This window comes from Pipistrellus hanaki, assembly GCF_964339955.1.
Source record: "Pipistrellus hanaki genome assembly, chromosome: 9".
In the NCBI taxonomy this organism is placed as follows: Eukaryota; Metazoa; Chordata; class Mammalia; order Chiroptera; family Vespertilionidae; genus Pipistrellus; species Pipistrellus hanaki.
This window is the reverse complement of record NC_140511.1, coordinates 73,729,556-73,752,166: the sequence shown is the minus strand read 5'-3', so window position 1 is coordinate 73,752,166 and position 22,611 is coordinate 73,729,556. Positions and strand designations below refer to the sequence as shown.

The 22,611-nt window shown below is 45.9% G+C and overlaps 1 protein-coding gene across 1 annotated transcript in view; it reads left to right on the top strand.

Annotated features, from left to right (window-relative positions):
• The first annotated feature begins 4,981 nt into the window (after nt 1-4,981).
• Nucleotides 4,982-22,611, top strand: part of EHF (ETS homologous factor) — a 40,807-nt gene continuing 23,177 nt past the window's right edge. Inside the window, exon 1 of the mRNA XM_084893742.1 lies at nt 4,982-5,239. The gene's annotated coding sequence lies outside the window, so the exon portion shown is untranslated. The remainder of the gene's footprint in view (nt 5,240-22,611) is intronic.

Here is a 22,611-nt window from a genome sequence, read left to right as displayed (position 1 = left end):
ACATTTTCTTGAGGCACTCACAATTGCTTATGAAAAATGGGGATTGAGAAACTGATTTAGTGGGGGCAACTCCATCCCCAACAAGGTTCCACTGCTGCCCTCAACCTTCATACTTAATGCCTTCATAATCACTCCATCTCTTTGCTCTACTCCTTTGTGTTTCTGGGTCCAGATGCTGAAGGATTCCTCACTGTGTTATTTAACCTGAATCAGCACCATGAGGCCTGGGGGGGCATGATGACCTTTGTGTTTAAAAGAGTCTCATGACTTCCCAAGCAAGACCAAGTCACAGCTTCTTCCAATGGGTTTCCCCTCAATTCTTTTATTCTGAACATTTAACATTTAAAATATTTGGTGTTGAAGGGCAGGGGCTGAAGACTGTCCTAGGAGATCCATCACATGCCCGTTTCCCTACTTCAGACTTTCTTTTTTCAACTTGACAATCTGTCTTCTAAGAAACATTTACACTTCTAATCGCCTTCCAGAATTCAGCTTGGTTCTCCCTGTCAGTGTAAGATATTATAGTCCAAATTTCAACAGGCTGTTAAGCTTCTCTTTTTTGAAGAGAGTTGTGGTTAAGAAATCTTCTTTTGGAATGACAGTAACTCTGGCCACTTGCTCCACTGTGTGACCCTGGCCAAGCTACTTATCAAGCCTGCGAGGCTCAGTTTTCTCATCTGTAAAGTGAGAACAGCCATGGTACATTTCTGATGGAGTCTAGTAAGAATTAAATGAGGTGATGCGAGTTAAATTCTTAGTCTAGGGACTGGGACATGGTTAAAGCTGAATACATGTGAATGGTCATGATTACTCTTCCTTTTTCCTAGAACTTTTCCACTTTTGTCCCCTTCTCCTGCTTTGTATTTTGAAATGTGGAGTTATCTAACCACCTGCAGGTGACTTCATCTATTATGGGGGGAGGAGGGGTCCTTTGGGATTCAAGTTCTATATTTGGGGATGAGGTAAATATTTCCCAAGACCCCACCAAGTGCCAGGCACTCTGAAAGTGCTTTATACAATTTCTCACTTAACTTTCCAAAAAGAGAACATATGTATTCTCAATGATCAGATGGAGAAAGTGAGACTTAAAATTTTACTTAAATGTGACAAGTTTTTCCTGGTCTGTTTGGCTTCAAAACCAATGTTCTTTCTACCGCACAGGCTATTTCTGAGAAAGCTGAGCCAGCTTGTATTTTAGGGTAAAGAAATAGATTCTGAGCACCCCTAGTCTGAACACACCAATATCAAGGTTCTCCTAAATCGTTTGACATTTAGATGGTAATTTTAAACATTTTCTAGATGGGTTGAAAGTTTGCTATCTCTCATGATCTCTGGGTTAGAGAGACCAAGTACTGAGACCCACACCCAAGTCAGCTCAATTAAAATGTCTCCTGAGATGGTAGGAACCATGTCTTCTGGTTTATCATAGTGAAATGATAGGGGAGTCCACACCATCTAAATGGTTGGTGATGGGTGCAACATTCATTATTATCTCTGCTATCACTCCACCCTCTAGAGGTGCCGATTATGTAGCGAAGAACTCAAAAATCAGAACCTGTGAAAGGGATTCTGATGCCCCATTACCCAGGAGTGAGGACACAGAGCCTAAAGCATGATATAGCAGAAAAGGCTGAGTGCTGATGGGTGAGGGGAAGGGTGACTGATTAAAGGAGACTCCAGCTGCCTCACCTCCATCCCCTATGCAGCCACAGCTCTATAATCTGCTTTATATTTGGGGGTTCCATGATCACAGAAAAGGAATTCTTATGCTAAAATAATGTGTAAAAACAACTGCTATAATTATAAGAAAGTCTTCCCCACGCAGACAGTCCTAATATTCTTAGGTGTCTCTCACTAAAGAGTTGTCATGTTCTGCCCTGGAGGTAACTCCATGTCATCAGGAGGGGATGATAGATGGAACATATATAAACACACACTTGCTTTCAAAAATAAATATAGGGCTTCTAAAAGGTGCTGTGTAAAGTAAGCAAGCATCCTCTTCCTTGCAAAGCAGGCACACAACTCTCATCCACCTTGTAACCACAGCCTGTGTTGGTATTAAGACTCAGACCCCTGAGGGCTTGATACTTGGCTAAGAGTGATTCTTTGTCTTGGCCTTGATTTAGGAATTAAGGTCTTTGGGCTTCTTTGGTTCTGTGATGTATATCTTCTCGTAGACAATCCAGCCAAAAGCAGGATCCCCAGGCTGCTGCACACAACTTCTTCTGGTTTGCTCCGCCCCTTTTTCCTCCATGGGAACCAGCATAAGGACTCCATTCAAATCCTCCATGTTTTCGTGTGGGTCAGGGACAGTAATAGGGAAGGCCAGGAAGATCTATTTGCAGAGCAATTGGGTCTGTAAAGTTGGTTCCAGTCCCAAGTGATATCTTAATCTTGGCCTGAGGATTTAAAGGCTCTGGTGTGTTTGATCTTTTTATGATTACATTTTTAAACTTCTGATCCATGAGAGACATGGTTGACTATTTGAGACTCTTGTGATAGAAGTCCTCAGTCTTAAATCCAAGTTTTAGCATTCTCAGTTAAATATCAGAACTGTATCCAGTCTATCTATCAATTTATCTATCTATCTATCTATCTATCTATCATTGGTCTATCTATCTCTAGCATCTATTTTTAATGCAAGTACCGTACTATTGAGAAGTTGACCATAGGGTAAAAGACCTCATCTATAATAATAAATGTATAATATGCTATTTAGACCGGACAGCTGTGAGGGCTGAGCCCTTTGCACTAATTTCATGCATCGGGCTTCTAGTACATACATACGCTGAAGGAATTTCTCTATGCATGCAACATGTCTAAAAAATCTAGTTTTTGGGGGGAGTGAGGAGGAGGAGGGGGTATTGTTTTTGTTTGTCTTCTGTGTAGTTCAACTAAGTCCCAAGTAAAGAAGAGAACCAATAGTAAGTATCCACTAAATACTAGACACATTGTTAAGTACTTTATAGACATAAAAACTCCACAAATACAGTGGCTCATGAGTATGAGGTGACTTCTTTTCATCCCCTGTAGTCTCCACCATCCCAAAATAACTCGTCTCAAGAGTGTCTTAAGGGAGCTGTCCTCTGATCTCAAATAGGCAGGATAAAAAAATTAAGATGTTCCTGGAACCTTTCAGCTAGAAAAAAAAGGGCTTACCATTAAAGGTGGTTGGCACTGGCCCATAGAGAGACGTCACTTTTGAAGTTCACCACTTCTTGACCACACAGTCCCTCTCCACCTCCCCTCTGTGCCCTCTGTTGTCTTCAGGCTGACCTCAGGCAAAGCTGGAAAAGAGTCCCACTGGCACTAAAAATAATACCCTGCCTCTCCAACACACACACACACACACACACACACACACACACACAAACACACACACACACACCCTGTAGCAGGTGGAATGCTACTTTAGTTGCTTCTCCTGATTCATCACTCAAGAAAAAAAAAACAAAAACAAAAAAAAAACACACACACACAAAAAAAACACCACACCAAACAAACAAACAAAAACCCCCACACAGGCTGTTCCTTCAGGCCCTGCTCTCAGATCTGGAGCTGATAGACTAATTGGGGCTAATGTGATAATGGGCAATAATGACATTTAGTGTTTTTATCAGACATTTGCATTTTAACAAGGCCCTTGGGAGAAACATGATTAAAGGGAGGGAACCTGAGGAATGTTTAGTGAAGGAAAGGAGGCAGAGGGGCTTTTCAGAGCCTCCCCAAGTGGCACTCCCTAACCTCAAAAACCTTCCCCACCTGCCTGAGTTCCAAGACCCTATCAAACTCACCCGAACCCTCCCACTAACGCTTCTCCACCTTCACAGACCTTGCCATTCATGTTGCATTAAGCTGGGCAAACAAGCAAGAAAGGAATGTAACTACTGCTCACTCACCTTAACATGACAACCTGACTTTGTTGTTCGATTCAGCCTTTGCTCATACACAGACTTTTCTTTTTCACACAAGGAACTTCTTGGTTTTAATCATAGAATCTTTGTGTCTTTGCCAAAACTCAATTTCCCCTTCCTCTCCCACAGAGGGGCGGCCTGGTGAGTTAAAGAAATCTGCCTGGACGCTTAGCTCATACCAGGCCAGGGGCCAGAAAGACCTGAGAGAAAGTTAATGGTTAGGGGAGGGAATGTCTTCCGTGCCAGGAACAGTCTCTCACCTGTGTGGGTGGGTGTGCCCCGGGGGCCCAGGGAAGGAGGCCCTTGTCCCAAGGGGGTTGGGATTGCTTGGGTCTTTAAAATCCAAAGAGTCTCCCCAGGGGGCTCTTGCCCAACAGGTGTTGTTTTATTTCTGGCTTCAGCATCTTGGTATTTTCCTCTGGCAATAAATAGCTAAAAAGGCCATGTAAGTGTCAAGAGGAAGAAGAAAAGACCCTGGGTAACCCACCAACCAGAGAGTCAGCTGTTCCACCTGAAAGGAACTCAGGGGGTCCTCTCTCCTAGGATCCTCCCTTTAAACTTTCTCTCTAGGCTCTTACCTGGGGGTCGGGTGGGGGAATGGCTTTTCAAAGTCCATTGAAATTACCACAGGTGATTGTGGTGCCTAAGAAGAGGACCTATGTGTGTGTATCGGGGAGGGACTACCTGGCTGGGAGCCCCTTCAGTACCTGCCACCTGCACAGCCAGGGTGAAGTTCTTGATGCCAAAGCAGAGGGGACTGAATAGAAGTTAGTACACGAGACAGATGTCACTCCCTTATCCCATGTCTCCTCCAGATTTGCATTTCTGCTCACTTTGCTTTTCCCTTCTCCCTTCCTGATGGGAAGGGAGAGCGCAGGTACTTTTCACCTGAAACAGCCGAAAAGAACAGTCACCGGCAAATCAATTCCTCACCCATTAATAGGTTGTCTCTCTGTTCCTGAGACACAGGCATAACCTGGTTAGACCTGTTTTGTTTGAACACTAACGTGTGAGTTGGCCAAATGCAAATGAGCTAATGTTTGTAATCCTTTATTTTATTTTTTTAAAGGGCCCGGCGGCCAATCAGAAGAGGAGGAAGTGACTTAGGGAATTCCCGGTTGGTGGCTTATTGCTTAACATCCTACAAAATGATTTAAAATTATTGTCATATGCATTTATCTTCACTCCGATGAGGGCTCAGATGTGATAACAGCTGAGCCGGTTCCCCATCCCCGCAGGAGCTGGCTTGAGTGAGGGCTGCCGGCCGCCTCCCCTCCATTAGCCATAGCGATTGGATTTCCCACCCAGAATCTTTAGCAAATGAGGTAAGTCCTTATTTTTAAGCCTTCTTTGGAATCTGGAATTGAACCACCTGAGTGGAAAGAGAAGCCTGCTGGAGTCTGACAGATGAAACTGAACAGACTTCCCGAGGCAGCAGGCAGGAAGTAAAGCTCGCCTCACCTGTGCTTGCCTCACTGGGTCTGAATAGACGTGTACGTTGGGGGGCAGTTGGGCTATTCTGGACGTGAGCTGTGAGTTCCTTGCACTGAGCCTGGACATCTAGTCACTGTGAGCTTTCCCTTTGTCTGTGTGACAAAGCCATTTCCCTGGGCTGAATTCTGAACTGGATAGGCAGCTAGCTCGGTGAAGAACTGGTTGGCTCAGTAGCTGTTGGGGTTCATATTCTCACTTTCTAGAGATGTCTTCTGCTGGTAATTTTTCTGACTCAGTTGTAGGGAAAGGCAAAGTCCTTTTTGGTATATTTGGTCTATTCGGTGTTGGGAGATGGCCGGAAATAAGCAGGGGCGTTCGCATCCACAGCGGGAAAAGTGGCCAGGCAGCTCAGTTAGGCAAGGGCACTGGGGAGAGCTGCTTGCCTAAAAACGACTTTGTCCAGAAAAAAAAAAAAAATTGGCACAAAGTTTCGCCATATCACAAGATGACAAAATAACCTTTTGTTTGTCCCGTAAGGGACTACTATGACCACACAGGCAGAACGTGAGTCAGCAGCACCAAATGCCTTCTCAGTCAGGGACTCTTGTGATTTGGTTTGGACACCATGGAGAGATATTGGGCCCAGGGTGGGTGCAGCTAGGACCAGGGAAGAATTCATCTTCTTGTTGGTAAATAACAATACCAAGTAGGGAAGGTGGCGTGTTCGCCATCTGCCTTTGCCAAGGTCTGGTATACCCGGTACTGAGGGAGGATGTGTCTTTTCCAGATGAAGTGTGCAATTCTGTGAGCCTGTGTACACAGGGGTATCTGTTGGTCACTTACCTTAGGGGCAGGTGCAGAGGGAGTATTCAAGTTCTGAGAACCTTCAGACAGAAGGTCTAGTTCAGGTTTTGATTCTATAGACGTGGGTATGAGAATATAGTCAGGAAGAGCCTTTCCTTGTATAAAAGGGAAGCTGGGGATCATGTGTGGACGTGTGCTAATTTCAGAGGCCATTGGAAGAGCCGGTTTCCAATAGGGGAGATGAAGTTCTGTTGCACGGAGAAGCGACACTATCCGAAAAGGCTCTTCAGAGCTTGTAAGAGTGACTTTCATCGCTGCCTCTGGAGGTTGGAGAAGGCCTCCCTGGTCCTTCTTTTGAGATACAGAATCCTGAGATGGTAAAATAACTTTAAAAGCCAGTTTTTAATCTGAAGTCCTGTAGGATCATGCCACTTCGCCGATGGCTTATGTGGCTAGATATTTAAAAAGCTGGAACATGGAAACATGAAATGAGGGTCATTTGGAAGTTTGTAATCACATTTGAAAAAATGAATACAATGGAGACCATCCTTTTCCATGTTTCCAAAGTATTTTATAAAGACATGTTACAAAAAAAAAAAAGTAACTTTGAGGGAACCCCTGTGCTGGAAGTCCTCTCCTGTTACTCTCTGAGATGGCGGCCAGACTGGGCCGTCTCAGGGTGGCTCTGGGTAGGGCGATTCCTTTGATCCCAGTGCCATAGGTACAGAAGAGCTCCAATTCAATGATATATTTTCTTTTGTGCTAATAAGCATCTACTTGTGAAATTCAAACAATCCTTTTTGTGACATGTTTATTTCTTTAAAAAAATATGTTGCGAGCTCCCCAGCATGGAAATGCCGTGTTCCTTCCTGAACCTCCGAGAGGTTCACCTTCACACTTCCCATCCCCGGTCCATGCACCCCTTTATTCACCAACTTTACCCAGATCCCCTTTCGATACCTTTTCAACTCCTGGAGAGGCTGAGGAAAAATGAAATCGGAGAGGCTAAACTATTTACTCAATTGCATTCAGTGGTGAATTGGAAACTGGAAGGAATTCATAGCAGGTCTCGGGTCAGAATGTGAGTGCGTTGGGCCACAGTTCCCTGCTAGGAAGTGGAATTTAGCTTTTGTGACTCTTGTGCTGTTTTATTTCCCCTTCACACTCCCCCACCCCCTTCTCCAAATGAGGGGATTTTAGCCCCGGGTTGTATTCTTTAGACCATCTCGCTTTTCTGAGAGCCCAGCGCTAAGAACCTTGTTCAGTGTTAAAGCATCAACCAGAGACACAGAGGTTTATACAAGTCATTAAAAAGTGATTCGGTCTCCCCTGACCTCAGATACAGTCAATTATAAATCCTTTCAAAGAGAGGTGATTTTCAAAGGCCTCTGGGTGGGGTGAGCACCGAGACAGCCATGGCAGAACCTGCTAACACACAGGAGAAGCGATGCCACTGTTTTAAGGAACAAGATACTATAAAGTTGGAACCTGATTTTTTGGTGACACCCTTTCGCTGCTTTTCAGCCCATTTCTCTTATGAAGATAGCTTTCTGGTAGAATTAAAGTGACAATCATTTCTGTGCTGGGTGGGGCCCTGGTCGGGAGGTGTTGACTCCACTGCAGGCTTGGTGTTTAGAGACCACATGTTCTCACCCTAGCATGGTTATGGGGGGGTAACTGGCCCAGTGGGGCAGCTAAAGACAGAGTCAGGATGGCAGCCATATCTTGTCAGGATTCCCTTAAATCCATTGGATGAGTGCAGAGGTGAAAAAGATAAACTTTATTTAGTATGTTCTGACTGCAGTTTTTTGTTTTTTTTTAAAAAAAATTAAATAATATGATTTGTCCTAAGGAACAGGCAATTGTGCTCTTATTAGAAATATGTGACTGCTATGCTTTTATTTAAATTGGACATGGTATTGAAGGGCCAGACCATTAAGCTGTGCAGGAAATGAACAGTGTGGTAGGGAGAATGGTGCTAATATTGAGTGGGGCATGTGTTCAAGCTGAATAGCACTGAGGGCAGGAAGCTGGGATGTGCTGGGGGAGAAATTTCCATGGATCCCTCAGAGTTATTTGATTAAAAAAAAATGTATTGGATTTCAGAAGGGAAACACACACACATTTATTTAAGAATTTTCCCTGAAGAATTTCAGATTCACCTTGTGAGAGTGACTGGAGCAGAGTGTGGACAGCAGGGGTGGGGGTCGGGGTATGTGCAGGACAGCACCTGGGACTGGCAGTCAGAAGGCCTGCTTTTCTAGCTCCGGCAAAGCTACGTGCTCAGAGCAACGCACTCCACCTCTCTGGAATTTAGTCACTCATCAGGATAAAGGAGCTTGACTCTGATTGTCTTTGAGATTCATTTTAACCCCTAGAATCTGATGACCGGGAAAGAATGGAAGGTCAGCAGAATCCATACCGACCCCTAGCTGCTGACGATCTTCCTGTGCCTGGAGGTCAGCAGGTTTGCCTGGAGTCTGTGAAAGCTGAGAATGGGGTGGAGACGCCCTCCCTCCTCAGGATGAAAGAAAACCATTAGGAGCCTTAAATGGCTTCCTTGGGGTCTTCAGAATGTTGGCTAAGGGGTAGAGGTGGAGGTGCCAAGACCAGATAATCTAGAGCCTCTGTTGGGGTGTTAGAGTCTGTTCCCATGTCAGCATCCCATCTTGATCAATCTGTGTCCAAAGTTGGTGGGAGTGTAGAGGCGGATGAAGCTGTTTTATGACCATAGGGAGCGGTGGATGTACACAAGAAGGCACTCTACTGACGTCTTCTATAAGATACCAAAGCCATCTGCTGGAAAGTGAACATTCAGACACTCGTGGAGCCGCTCAGCTTGTGTGGTGCTGATCAGCTCACTTGACTGGCAGTCTATGGATTATTGGGTAAATTGGATGAATAGGGACCCACTTCTCCTAGAGGAGGACCCTTGGGCCCTAGGGGTAGCAGGAGGGGTGCCTGATTGGCTCAGTCACTGGGCAGCCCACCTGGGGACGTGGGTGTTCTCCGAGGGCCTCAGTCTATGTCGGCAGCAACCAGGCCTGCGCCAGGGTCAAGCAGGGTGGCCCATTTAAAGAGGCTCCCAGGGTTTTAATTGGCCTTGCTTTAAAAGAGACGTGTTGTAAAAATACCCCTTTAAAAATTGATTTCACTAGCACCTAACCACACTCTGTCTCCAGTTTGTTTTACAGGGCCGGGCCCCTCTTGTAGTTCATTAGATCCACATTATCTTTTTTTTTTCTTCCCCCCTCTACAATCTTCTTCCATACCCTGACCCTCAGAGCCCCCTTTTCTTCCTTTCTCAGAAGCATCTTCATCGTTATGAACATTGTCTGCCTACTTATTTAAAATACGGCCAGCGTAAGTCCATTCAAAACATGCTTTCTGATGAAAACAAAGCCGAAGATAAAAAGGAGCCCCAATGCCTATTATAATATTTTTGATTATTAGACTAAGAGACCACCCCATGAACCCCACTATTTTAACATAAGGACTTGCTTTTACGTTTGTATGACCTTATCTAGATGCATACATCCTTTGATACTGTTGTAATTGTGGTGACCTTAAACTTTCATGTCCTTCCCCCCCCCCCAGCCCCCCCCCACACACTCTATATTATTAACACAATCTTGGGGGTTAGCTGTTATTTGCCCAATTATGGATTTGAGAAATTTCCACCACCCTGCTGGCCCTTTTTTTTTTTGGCTGAATGTAAACTTCTTCTAAAGGTCTGAATAGTCTTTCTTGGAATCTGAAGGTCTTTTATTTTTTTGCATATGACAAAGGATTTGGGAGAATGTGGCTGTCTTGTCTCTGATTTTGGGATCTCTCTCAGGACCCTTTTCAGTAGTTCCCTTAGTGAAGATAATGGTGTGTTCTGGTGGCTCAGGTAAGTGTGGTCTAAAAGGCTGTTTTCAGCCTTGTCTGCATGCCGACTCGACTACCAACAAGGCTTATTTGCTGTTTGCAGTGGGTGTTAAATTTGGCCCAAATCCAACCTCCGTTTCAATTATGAACACCTGTAAAGTAGAAGCACCTTGGTCTCACTGTAATTCCACTGGTCAGAAGATGACGGGTTGAGGAATGCAGATAAAGGGCAGACTTTGCTTGTACATTAAAGGGGCAGGAGGCTATGAGTTTTGGTTGCCTGGAAACAGCTGGAAGGGTCCAAAGAACATTAGGTTTAGGGTTAAAATACCTGGATTCAAATCTGACTGCGCCGTGGGTAGCTGAGTGACTCTGAGTGCGTTCTGTAAACCCCAGGACCTAAGTTTCCTTACCTGGGAAATAGGATTAATGACATCTGCACAAGACTGCTGTTGGGATTAAGTTAGACACAGAATCTGAAAGCACCAAGACAAATGCTTGTGAGTAAATATTTGGTAATACATAGAGTGGAAATCGAGGATAAAGCCTCCATATGAGTGTGTTTCGTGAGTCTCTGTTGGGTTGAAGTGTATAAATAATTCCTGGGTTTGATTTTTTGAAATGATTGCACTGGTTCTGCACTGTGATCTTGGGAAAGAAATGCTACAGGCTTTCACTGGGGAAGGCGGGTGGCAGGGAGATGGGCTAAATCATCGTAACTGAGCTTTGTCTCAGGCTGGCTGCAAACCACACACCATGGGCTTGCCGGAAGACCTCACTGGGGAGACAGCTCGTTCCTATCCCTGTCTCTGGATGCCTGGCAGGAAAGAGCCTCCAAAAGAAATGGATCCCCCTCTGGGCAGTGCACATGACTAACTGCAACTTCACCTACCATTGCCCACCCCTCCAATTCTGGAGCGTGCTTCCACATACCTACTGCTCAACGCAGGGAAGGCAATGCCCTGTGTAATCCAGAGGCTTCAGAAAAAATTCCTACTTATTATGCCAAGACACTCTGGGGCCTGCCTCCTGTAATGTGTTCAAATGAGGTTTCTGGCCACATGGAAGTGATTTCTAGAAGCTGTTGGAGTTGAACAAGCAGTCTGTGTTGTTAATAAAACAGGAAGCTTCCTGATCTGGGATCCGAGGGTCTATTGGTATCCATAGAGAGAATCCAGGGAATTTGTGATCTTGGATGTGAAGAAGTTGTTTTTATGTTCAGCAAGCTAATTAGAATTTAACAGTTTCCTTTGATACCAATGAAGGCAAAACTCGCCAGTCGCATGAACTGTAACTGTGACTGTCACCCGGATATGGTACAGGCATGTCCCTGTCACATTACACTTGTCACAAATTGTCTCCAAACAGTGACATTCAGCACTCCTATATTTCACTGAGGTTATTAGACCTGCACTACATAATCTTAGTTTATATCTTAATAAAGATGTACATATATTGTTGTATCCCCAATTTATTTTAAAAAGTGTTTTGATCATTGTAGTTCAATAGGCACCTGCTTTCTAGTCTTATATAATGGATTTTGTCATTCAAAACCATTTTGAGGAGGGGTCCGTAGGCCTCATCAGACTTCAAACATGGGTCTATGTTATAAATCAAGGGGGAAGAGCTCCTAATTGAGAGCATTCTCTCGCACGGGGCTAACAAAAAGGCTTCTGAACAGCGTTAGCTAATGGACGGTCTCTGTCAAAACACGAGTCTGTATTTCCCAAGCATTGTTCGTGCCTATGGGGAGCTTTGGAGTTGCGGTGGGACGTTGGCATCATGAGAATAATTAATAATTATTAATAACAGCAATAATAATAATGGTGATCATAGCTAACTTTGTGCAGGGCTGCTATAAGCCAGGTGCCTTCATAGGCATGCTCAACGTCCTCTTTAGTTTATCTTTTTATTTTATCTTTTTGTGTGTGTCATATTTAGTTTAATTTTCCCCACAACTTCCAATGGCCATTGATGGGGCAAAGGCAGAAAAGATCTCCCTCCTGTCCCCCGTGGGGATAGAGCATTGGTGCGGATGAAGGCCAAAGTGGGGACCGGCCCCTGGACCAATCAGTGTCCAGATCTGCAACCTGTGCGTCACCCAGGGCCCCTCCCTTGGAAAGACCCTGTGCCCGGTTGTTGCTGCCTTGGGATTCGCAGTACACTGTGACCAGGGGCCCCGCGTTTCCCGTGGGCACGGAGCCCTACGAAGCACGGAGCTGAGCCTGCCTCTGGATGCGGTGACATTGTTCCAACAGGTGGCGACTCCCGAGGCCGGGACGCTCCTGAGAGAGCCAGCCCCTGCTTCTTCTCCTCTGGCCCATCTGGCTGAGCGCTGGGGGAAAGCTGAGGCCTGGCCAGCAGGATGCTGTATTTTTTATTATTTTTTTTGAGTTGGTTCGTCTTTTCATGTTGTTAGAGCACCAGAGACTTCCTCTGAATCCCCTGGAAGAGAGCGAGAATAGCTGGAAGGAATTTGATTCCTTGGAAAACCTTTCTGGTGAGCAGTTGTTTGCTTTGCGGATGATCTCCCCTCACCCCCAAACCCTCCCATCAGCTTTTAAAATAATTTAAAAATAGGACTGAAAGTATTCCTAGGTCCATTTTTAAAAAAATACAAACTGACTTCAATATCACTTAGAATACATATGCCAGACTGATGTTAAGAAGCATTTTGTAAACAATATTTATTTAATAAATTTTACTAATTTTATGTCAAAAATAAAATAAAATAAAATAAAATAAAATATTTTTCAGTTACAGTTGGCATACAATATTGTATTAGTTTCAGGTATACAAATAGTGTTTAGACATTTATATACCTTACAAAGTGACCTCCCCCCATAAGTCTAGAACTCATCTGACACCATGTATAGTAATGACAATATTATGGACTGTATTCTCTCTGCATGTTTTTTAATTTTATTTTCCAGAGAGTTTACTGCATAGACCAGTGAGCTAGGACAGGCAAAGTAAAGTGTGTTCCGGAAGGGACAATGGGACACAGTGAGCCAAGTCTGTCCTTCCTGTGTGAAGGCACTAAAAAGAAACTCGAGCTTTCTTGCTGTCATGTAGTACAAAAAGAAAACCCCAATTCTTCTAAATCGGATATCCTCCAATCGGTGAGAAAAATTCAGATGTTACCCTCGCCGGTTTGGGTCAGTGGATTGAGTTTCAGCCTGTTGACCAAAGAGTCCTGGGTGTGATTCCGATCAAGAGCATGTACGTTGGTTGCAGATTCCTCTTCGACCTGGGCCCTGGTCAGGGCTGCTGCAGGAGGCAACCAATCGATGTGTTGCTCTCACATCCGTGTTTCTCTCTGTCATTCCCTCTCTCTTCCACTCTCCCTAAAAATCAATGGAAAAAATATCCTTATGTGAGGATAAAAAAAAAAAAAAAAAAAAAAAAGGAAAGAGAGAAAACTCAGATATTATTTGCTTCCTAAACTGCAACCACGATCATGGAATAAGCCTTGTAAGGTTCTGTCTCCAAGGTTTCAAACAGGATGGTGGACTCGGTGGCAGAGGGTGAGACCTCTCCTGGATTGATTGTTGGAGTGATGGGTTTATTTATTCAGGCTCCAAGAATGGCACAGCCACAGTCTTTCTCTCGTTGCTGCGATGCCCATAATATGGCAGTTCTGTCATTGGGACCCGTGACAGCTCAGACATCAGATGCTTTTCCCAAGGAGCCCTGGTCCCCGCTTAATCTTTCAGTAACAATAGCTGCTCTTTCGTCATGGCTAATAAGTCAAGCCCAACCCCTGCGTCAACCAGAGGCCTTCAGCAGGAAGCCAGGCTGAAGTGTTGATGGACAGGTGTGAGTGGCTGTGAAATAATGCTTCTGTAGCGTCCGCACTGATGTATGCTAGAGGGAGCTTTCATACCAGGACACAGGATGATTAGCATGCCTCCTCCTCCCATGTAGGGGGGAAATGATAGGACCTGTATTTAAAGGAATCTCAACTTCCAAAATAGAAGTATGAAATGCTCAGAGACATCCCTCCCCCCACCCCCCCACTTTAGAAATATAAGAATTCGTTTTCAAAGCTACAAAGAATTATGTGGCACTCCCCCCTTCGATGTATTTATTATAATAAATCCAGTTCATTCACTAGCTCTGTGTCTTTGGGCAAGTTGCTTAACCTCTCTGTGCCTCCTCATCTATAAAATTATTAATATTAGTACCAATGTCCAGGATTACTGCAAGGAGTCAATGAGGTCATTCCTGTCAAGCGTAGCTCAATTCCTGCCGCATCGTGAATGCTCAGTAAATAGGAACTGTCATCACTGTCATAGTTTGAGGTGTTGTTTTGTAATTAATTATACAGTCTTTGAGATTCCAAATTAGTGGCTGTTGACCTTTCCTTAGATAGAGTGTCTTGATCTTTTCTTGGGAAGAAACATGAAATCTTAAAATGGTCAAGACCATTGTCCCATTGTCCCATCCCAGCCCCTCCCTGACTCCATTCCCCTGCTCTCACCTCCCTCCACCCTTTCTGCATTCCTGCGCAGTTGATCTTATTTATTTTTCAGTCAACTGAGGGTGTTGTTAAATCTTTTCTTTTTCGGGCTGCCCGGTTTGGTTCTGAGGCACTCCACTCCCTGCCCCGCTCATGACAAGAATGCTTGGGAATGCTCAGCCAGCCACATCCCTCCCCTGTCGGAACACCCTGTTCTTAATGCTCCTTGAGAAGCAGAGTTTTCTGAGGCCTTTCCCACTGCCCTGACCCCCCACTGAGCCAGTGGTCTGGTGGTAATGAAGGTCAAGGGCACAGAGACAGCTGGGGAAGGTGGCCGTCTAGGGGAACATCGTGCGTGGCCCACGCCCAGTGCTTTCTTCTCGAAGCTTAAAAAGAGATATTAAGAGGCTTCTTCTGCTCTCTGGGTGATGATGCCATTGCTTAATTAGTGTTGTCATGATCTCCATTTGAGAGATTTGTTTAGCTCTCTGTGGCCCTTTTTGGCTTGAGCTCATCATGTGACATTGACAGAGTGATGAGAAATGAGAGTGTGATGATGCTTGGATTAATGCAGAAATCACACCTTGAGCTTAGGTCCTTTCCACCTGGGACAAGTCGCTTGGCAGAACATGAGTGAGTCTGCACAGCCTGCCTTTGAGGTAGGTCTGGGTAACCTCATTTCCCCAGTGGGAAAGCTATGGTCTGGGGACTGGGTTTTCAAATTATACTGTTTGCCCAGGGCTGGACGTAGGAGGTCTGTGGGAGAGGCCATACTGAGATTCAGGCATTCTGAGTCTCTGTTTTAGGAGGTAACCTGCAGACCACACCTTCTCCCAGGACCGTATTGACTTTCAGAAGTCGGCAATTTGGAGGAGTGCGGTTTGGTTTTGATCCTATCCCAGCAACCCCTTCTCTGCCCATGTTAATCTGATTCACGATCTGACCCTGGGCTGGCTGGAGGCTGGCCATGTCATTCTGCAGATCTTGGACACCCCTCAGGGCCGCCAGAGAGCCAGCCAATGGAAAAGTACAGTGTCTTCCGGCCTCTAGGCCCGACCAGCTCTTGCTGGCCTACCTGATCCCTCTTACTTCCGAGGGAGTGGGTGGGTAGCATCCAAATGAAAATGCAAGGTTTTGTGTATGTATTGGTTTTTGTTGGTTTTTGGGGGGGGTTTGGTTTTTATAGTAAAAATAAATTGGCATGAATGCTCAGTGAAACCAGCTTAGGCTGTTTGGGCAGATGCCTTTCTTTGCTTTTTTTTTTTTTTTTTTTTCTGTTTATTTTCCAACAAATCAATGCTTAACTGGTTGTTATCGGAGCAGAGCAACAGGTGCAAAAAAAATAACTCTGCTGCCAACTCAAATGAAAAGGTAGGGCTTATGCCCTCTGGGAGGTATTCTGAAGATAACAGAAGCCCCTGCCAGCACCCGAATTAACAGCTCTGCTTACGGTGGGTTTCATGTTAACAACCTGTTCCTAGCCCTCCTACACATAGACACGCCATTGTCTCAGGAGAGACATTCAGCCACCCAGACAACCAACGACTTTATTCTGCCCCAGTGGCGATTGGTTTTGGCTGGGGCTGCTCTGTGAAACTCAGGGGCCTTACCCTGCCTGCCAACCTGACATCTTCGTAACCTCTCTGTGCCTCCTTTGGGAGGGTTTCCATGGGAAGGCAAGGTTATGGGGTTGCAGGAGCGAAGAGAATCAGTCCTGCTTTTAAACATAGTTCAAGTTCTTTTCAAGGCTGGTCATTTCCAAATGCCAGAGAAGGTTGTCTGTCTCTCTCTGCTCTTGCTCCCCTCTGTCTCCCCAACCGGAGATGGGGACTGAGCTCAGATGACTTTGGAGAGAGCTACCATTGTTTGATGAATAGTCTACTGGGGGAGGGTAGCATCTGGGTTTTGTCCCCAGCACCCAGCACAGTGCCCAGCATCAAGTAGATGCTATACATCTATATGTATACAGATGATATATAAGTAAGAAAGCAAGAATAGAATCTCTCAGGCCTTCTCTTGTTGGTTGGAGTAAAGGTGTCTTCCAGCTCCATATACACTGAGTGGCCAGATTATTATGATCTCTGAATGCATAATAATCTGGCCATTCAGTATATATATTTTAGAGGCCTGGTGCATGAATTCGTGCATGGGTGGGGTCCAGCCAGCCTGGTCAGGGAGATGGGACATGGGCAGTTGGTCGGCCTGCCTGCTGGTCCAACTCCTGGTTGAGGGGACAATTTGCATATTAGCCTTTTATTATATAGAATATACACTGAGTGGCCAGATTATTATGCATTCAGAGATCATATTAACCTGGCCTCTCAGTGTAAATATGGAGATGGATAAATATTTATAGTAGTATGACAAGAATTTCTTGATCATCATTTCTCTCCCCTGAAGGTTCAAAGGCTCAGACACCCATTTTCCTGGGTATAAAGCCTCAAATCCAGGGTGGTTAAGTAACCTTTGAAAGGCTAAGGTGAGGGTGGGATCAGGTAAGGGGTGACTCAGCTAGCCACCAGATTCTCTTTGTAGGAGGAACCGTCATAAAAATCCTCTGCAAATGCTGTGCTCTGAGGCCGGGTTTGTTTGTTCAGGCTTCAGAGACTCATCCTCGTAAGCAGCTGAGCCCTGCCGAATTCCCCAGCGAGGTGGTCCCGGGCATTGGGACCTGCTTTCGTTCAAGCTGACAGACAACGTGGTGGTGATAGAATCACACAGACAGATTGGAGCATGAGTTCTCCTGATTGAATGCGTAGTCTCTGACTTTTCAAGGATTTCCTGGCATTTTTTGGATGTTTCCTTCTAGACTGGTATCTTCTTATTGTGGGAAATGAGGGAAGGCACGTAAGTGAATCTATGACCAGAAGTTCTTATCGTGAGAGGGCTTAAGTGTTGGTGAAGGGTGGTTGGTAAAAATGTAGGTCCTGACTCCAAGATCATGGGTAGGGTCCCAGGAAACCTCAAGTTTAACCCCTCCTAGGGTGAGGAGGATACAGGTGGTCTATTGAAACACCTTTATGGCCTCTTAGCTAAGCAGGAAAATAAAGTCATAAGGGTCATCCTAGATGCCACAGTCCCGCTGCCTCTCCTAAGACCTGCAAAAGCCTTTGGTTGTAATAAGAGGTGAGGCCTCTTTTTTTGTTTTGTTTTGTTTTTGCTATACTTCCTTTATTTTAGGATCATTTGGTTTTGGAATAGAGAAAGAGGGGTAGTGGGAAGACAGATGTTGAAGTTTAGGATGGTAGGAAATCTGCTGAATTTTTCACTTCTTTGACTAACAGAGGTCCAGGGTGACCTTGTTGGATTCACGGCTCCCCTTTCAGCTGCTAAAGGAGAAGGACAGCGGGGACCTCCTGGTGTCCCTGTAGGGAAACAAGGCAACAACAAGGTGGCGTAAGAGCAAGAATAGAACTCTCAGGCCTTCTCTTGTTGGTTGGAGTAAAAGTGTCTCCCAACCCCGACTCCACTAAAAAAGTCTTCTTTAAATTTCAATCCAACCGGAGATCGAGAGAGAATTCTTAAAGATCCCTGGTGTCCATAAATCTGTAGGGGTCCATGGAAGGTCTTTGGAAAACCCAGAGCCCACAAAATACACGCAAAACCAGGTGTGGACATGCGGTTTTGGTAACAGGAGAGAGCCCTGGCTTCTACCGAGATCTCAAAAGGCTCTGTGACCTTTAGATACAAAGCTTGCCTTATTCTCTGTAGTTTGTTACATCTGAATGCAACCGATAAAGGCTCCAGAGGCCATGTACAGGCATCTTGTCTTTCAATCAACTTCAGGGCTTGTCTGCTGTCAGTATCTTCATCTGTCTGAGTCTGGCACCAAGAATGATAAAGATCAGCATAATATGTATGTTTGTTTCCAAATGGCACACAGTCTGTAAAGTGTATCTATAATGGATCAACACTTGGCCTTCCAAACCTGCATCATTGCTCACGAAAGCGCTTGAAAGCCCAGGAATAGTACCTCAGATGTTGCCCCTGGGAGCGTGAAATGTCTGCTTCCAAACACATCACAGGGTTATGAAATTACCTGTGATGTCATCCCGAGAAGATCAAATGCATTCCCCGAGCCTGATTCACATTTTGATTCACTTGAAAAACACGAGTTTTGCCTGTATTGCATTCAGTGGGACTTCGCACGTACGTGAATTTTCTTCCCTCCTGGTTGGGAGTGTAGTTCCTTTGAAAGGACAGTCATACTGAAACAGGAAGTCAGGACGCTGTTGCAACACCCGTAAGGCAAAGGCTTGGACTTCACCTGCTGGCAACCACTGAAGGACCGAGAATGGTCTGGATGTTGCTGTCGTTGCCACAACAATTATTCCAAATGCCTAATTGCTCTGCTTGCTGGAGGAGTAGAATTACCCAGGTTTGTGGCAGTTGGGGGCTGGTGTGGTTGAACGAATGGCAGACCATGGCTTGGATTCCAGTCCCCCGGGGCTGGGCACAGAGAATACAGGCACAAGCTCTGTGAGCAGGCTGTGCTTTCTGGCCTGAGGTCTCATTCAGATAAAGCACAAATAATGATGAACCAATTTAGTTCCAAAATGGAAAAGAAAATGCCTTTATAGGGTCGTAAAGAAAATATTTTGCCAGGCTGTAACAAAAGGAGGTGTACAGTTGTGAGTACATAAAACACAGAGTTTATTCTTGTATTATTATGATGTCATAATGATTGTATTGTTTTCCATACAAACAACTAAGCCTGCATTTGTCCTATCCTGTATACATGTATGTGTATATGTATGCATGTATGTGTGTACCTATGTATCTATAGCTCTGCTTTAATGGCTATCATGAGTGAAACTGTTCAGCTTTGGGACCACTAGCATGTTCCTACCTAAGCATATTGTGGAAGAGGCAGAATGAAGGCAGCTTTCTATTCTTTCATCCTGAAAGGGGTTCTTGGATGTATCAGAAGGAGAGGTGGCCTGAGATTGCTCTGGCAAAAGGGAAAGAGGGTCTCCAACAGTGTCCCGCATGATTGAACGGGCCAGAGAATTTTATAATCTTGGAGAAGCATGGTAAAGGCATATGGCCCCAAATGGCATAGTGAGAATGCATGGCTATTTTATAGAAGGGTGTGGGGGCGAGGAAAAGCTGAGGGTAACATTCTTCTCCGGCAAATACCTTCTTCTCAGCACAAAGTGGTTAAATTCCTAGGGTTTGTTGCTAGGCAGTCCAAGATTGAATTCTGTTCTAGCTCCAATTCTTGCTAAGCTGTGCAACCTTGGACAAGTTACCTAGCTTCTCTGAGCTTCAGATTGGCCATTTGTGAAATAACTTAATGTTAGCCTTATGGAGTTATTGTTTCAACTGAGGTAAAGCATTTAAAACTATTAACAAAGAACTGGCACATTTTAAGTGTCCAATAAGCCCTAGATACTTTAGTGTAATCTATAATAATAAAAGCATAATTTGCTAATTAGACTGGACAGCTGAGTGACCTTCTGGACGTCCTTCCAGACAAAGCCACGGTGGCAGGGGCTAAGGCAGAGGCAGTTAGGGGCAATCAGGCAGGCATGCAGAGTGGTTGGGCTGATCAGGCAGGCAGGCGAGCAGTTGGGGCAGTCAGGCAGGCAGGCAAGCAGATAGGGGTGATCAGGCAGGCAGGGAAATGGTTAGGGGCAATCAGGCAGGCAGAGGCAGTTAGGGGTGATCAGACAGGCAGGCAGGTGAGCGGTTAGGAACCAGCAGTCCCAGATTGCGAGAGGGAAGTTAAACTGGCAGTCAGACATCCCCCGAGGGGTCCCAGATTGTGAGAGGGTGCAGTCTGGGCTGAGGGACACCCCCCCAACCCCCATGCATGAATTTTGTGCACCAGATCTTTAGTAATAATAATAATTATCATTATATTTACAGCACTCAGTCCTAGGTCTCAGTAACCCACCATGGAGCAAAAGACATTCCCTCCAGCTGAGCAAGCCCAAGCTGGGCTGCATTTGCCTTTGCTGGGAGGGTCTCTCTCAGCATTTAAGAAGGAAAGCCAGTTGAGCCATCCTTGGCCTTGATAGGAGTCCTGCAACTTGACATAGCCTCCTGGATTCTGGGGTACATGGCCCCAGCTCCCTGCCAGAGTCCCAGTGGTGCACCTTCCTCTTGCTTTCTTGTCTCTATTAGCTCTAATCCCAGGCCCTATGCTCTGCAGGAACTGAGCATTCCTCATGCGAAGAGGCCCTGGAGGTGAAAGGACCCCTCTGGCCATCCTCTGGCAGGAGTTCGCATTCAGACGTGGTGCTTTCCTTTGCACCTGTCCGCCAGCTGTGGTGTGGGAGTGCAAGGCAGAGCGATACCCGGGGTCTGTGGAGGTGTGCCCTCCCACGGCTCCTGGCAGCCTCGGGCACAGTGTGCCTTGTGGGAGGAATGGGGGCAGGAGGAATGGCTTTCAGTCCCTCAAGCAGGCACCATATCCACAGGGGCATAGCACGGCTTCTGTGAGCAATGGCTGAGAGACACTGCTCACAGCTCAGCCTAATGGTGCATCCACACAGCAGCCCCGAATGGGGGGCGGGGAGGCAGGAAACCCAGCTCTAGGCTCTGTGATGCCAGCTAGTATAGGTTGCGTAGGTGGAAGAGGCTAGAGCCCTTGCTTGAAGTGAACTTGGCCCTCAATTTCCTTCTTGGATATTCAACAAAATAGTGTCCACACAACAAATAACAAGGATTATTATAAGAACCAGCTCACATTTACGAGTGCTTACTATGGATCAAACACCTTTCTATGAATTTTACATGTAACTTCTCGTTTTATCTCTCAACAACCCTTTTCATATCGCCTTCGTTTTGTAAATGAGGAGGCGAAGGCCCAGAGAAGTTGAATTCTTTGTCCAAACTTGTCCCTTCAGCAAATTGGCAAAGCCGGGCAGGATTTGAATGTGGCTCTCTGACTCCTGAGGTGGGGGGGCACTAACCATTATACAATCCTGCCTCTGAAGAGTCCTCCCTGGTTCCAAGGATGTCTCCAAATCCAACCAACACAGTTGCAGGAGACTCAGGGGCAGAGGGTGGGGAGTGGGTAGGGGAAGAGCAGGCCCTGTGACAATTGCTAACATTGCCTGGCACTTGCCAGGGATGAGATGACATGCTGAGGATTTTACATTCTCGTTGGATCTGCACATCAACTCCATCCCCTCCTGCTTTTTGTCATATGGGAAAACTGAGGCTTTAGAGAGGGTAGTACTTCCATAAGGTCAACACAGCCAGCTGGTGGGCGAAATAGAGATTTCCACCCTCGCTGTTCACTCTCGCTTTCAATCTGAGGCAGAAGCTCTGACGTGGCCCCGAGAAACACAGCGACGCTGGGCTGGTGTGAAGCTCCCCTCACCTTGAACTTGCCCTTTCAGTGAGCTCCAGCCTCTGTGGCCAGGCTCCCCTTCTCCCATGGGTGCCACAGAGACGCAGGCAAAATGTGAGACTCTTACACGTTAGGGTCACGCCAAGCGTTGTGGTCCCTGCCCACCTGGCGTCGAGCTGGAGCCGGAAGGGACTCTAACTTGGAAGAAGACCTAGGAGAGGTATGGGCACAGGGTGGTGGGTCCTCTCGATGTGTGGGTGGCACAGAAGCAACCTGGGCCTGTGTGGGAGTTGGTGTTGAACCTGAAACTGCCCATTCACGAAGTGGGGAGCAGAGAGTGGCCTAGCTCTCCCACCACCACGCAGGCTGGGGCCACCCCACCCCAGCACAGCACAGCACAGCACAGCGCTGCTTCTGCAAAAACGAGTTTCGGATTGGCCAAGCCCTCCTGGCCCGTCCTGTGCAGGGGAGCTGCTGCCTAAGAGGTCCTGGCTGGAAGCCTGCTGGGCAGGGCGTGGTGCCTCCTCTTCCAAGACATGGTGCATGTCTGTCTCCAGAAGCGTCAGTCTTAGAAACTTGTGCACAGAGGTAAAGTCTTGGTCAGTGTGAACCTTTGGATGATGAATGGGAGTCTGGAGCCAAGTACTATTCCTCCCATTTTTCTTACATGTGAAAGCGGATAAGGGAATGTAGATGAAAAGCTCCCTGGGTAGCCTACCTTGCATTTCAGTCCATGGGTTTGAAATGCAATTTATAATTTGTGTAGGTGTGTGTAATGTTTAATAGCCCAAGCAACAAAGAATGCTATATTTCCAGAATGCCAG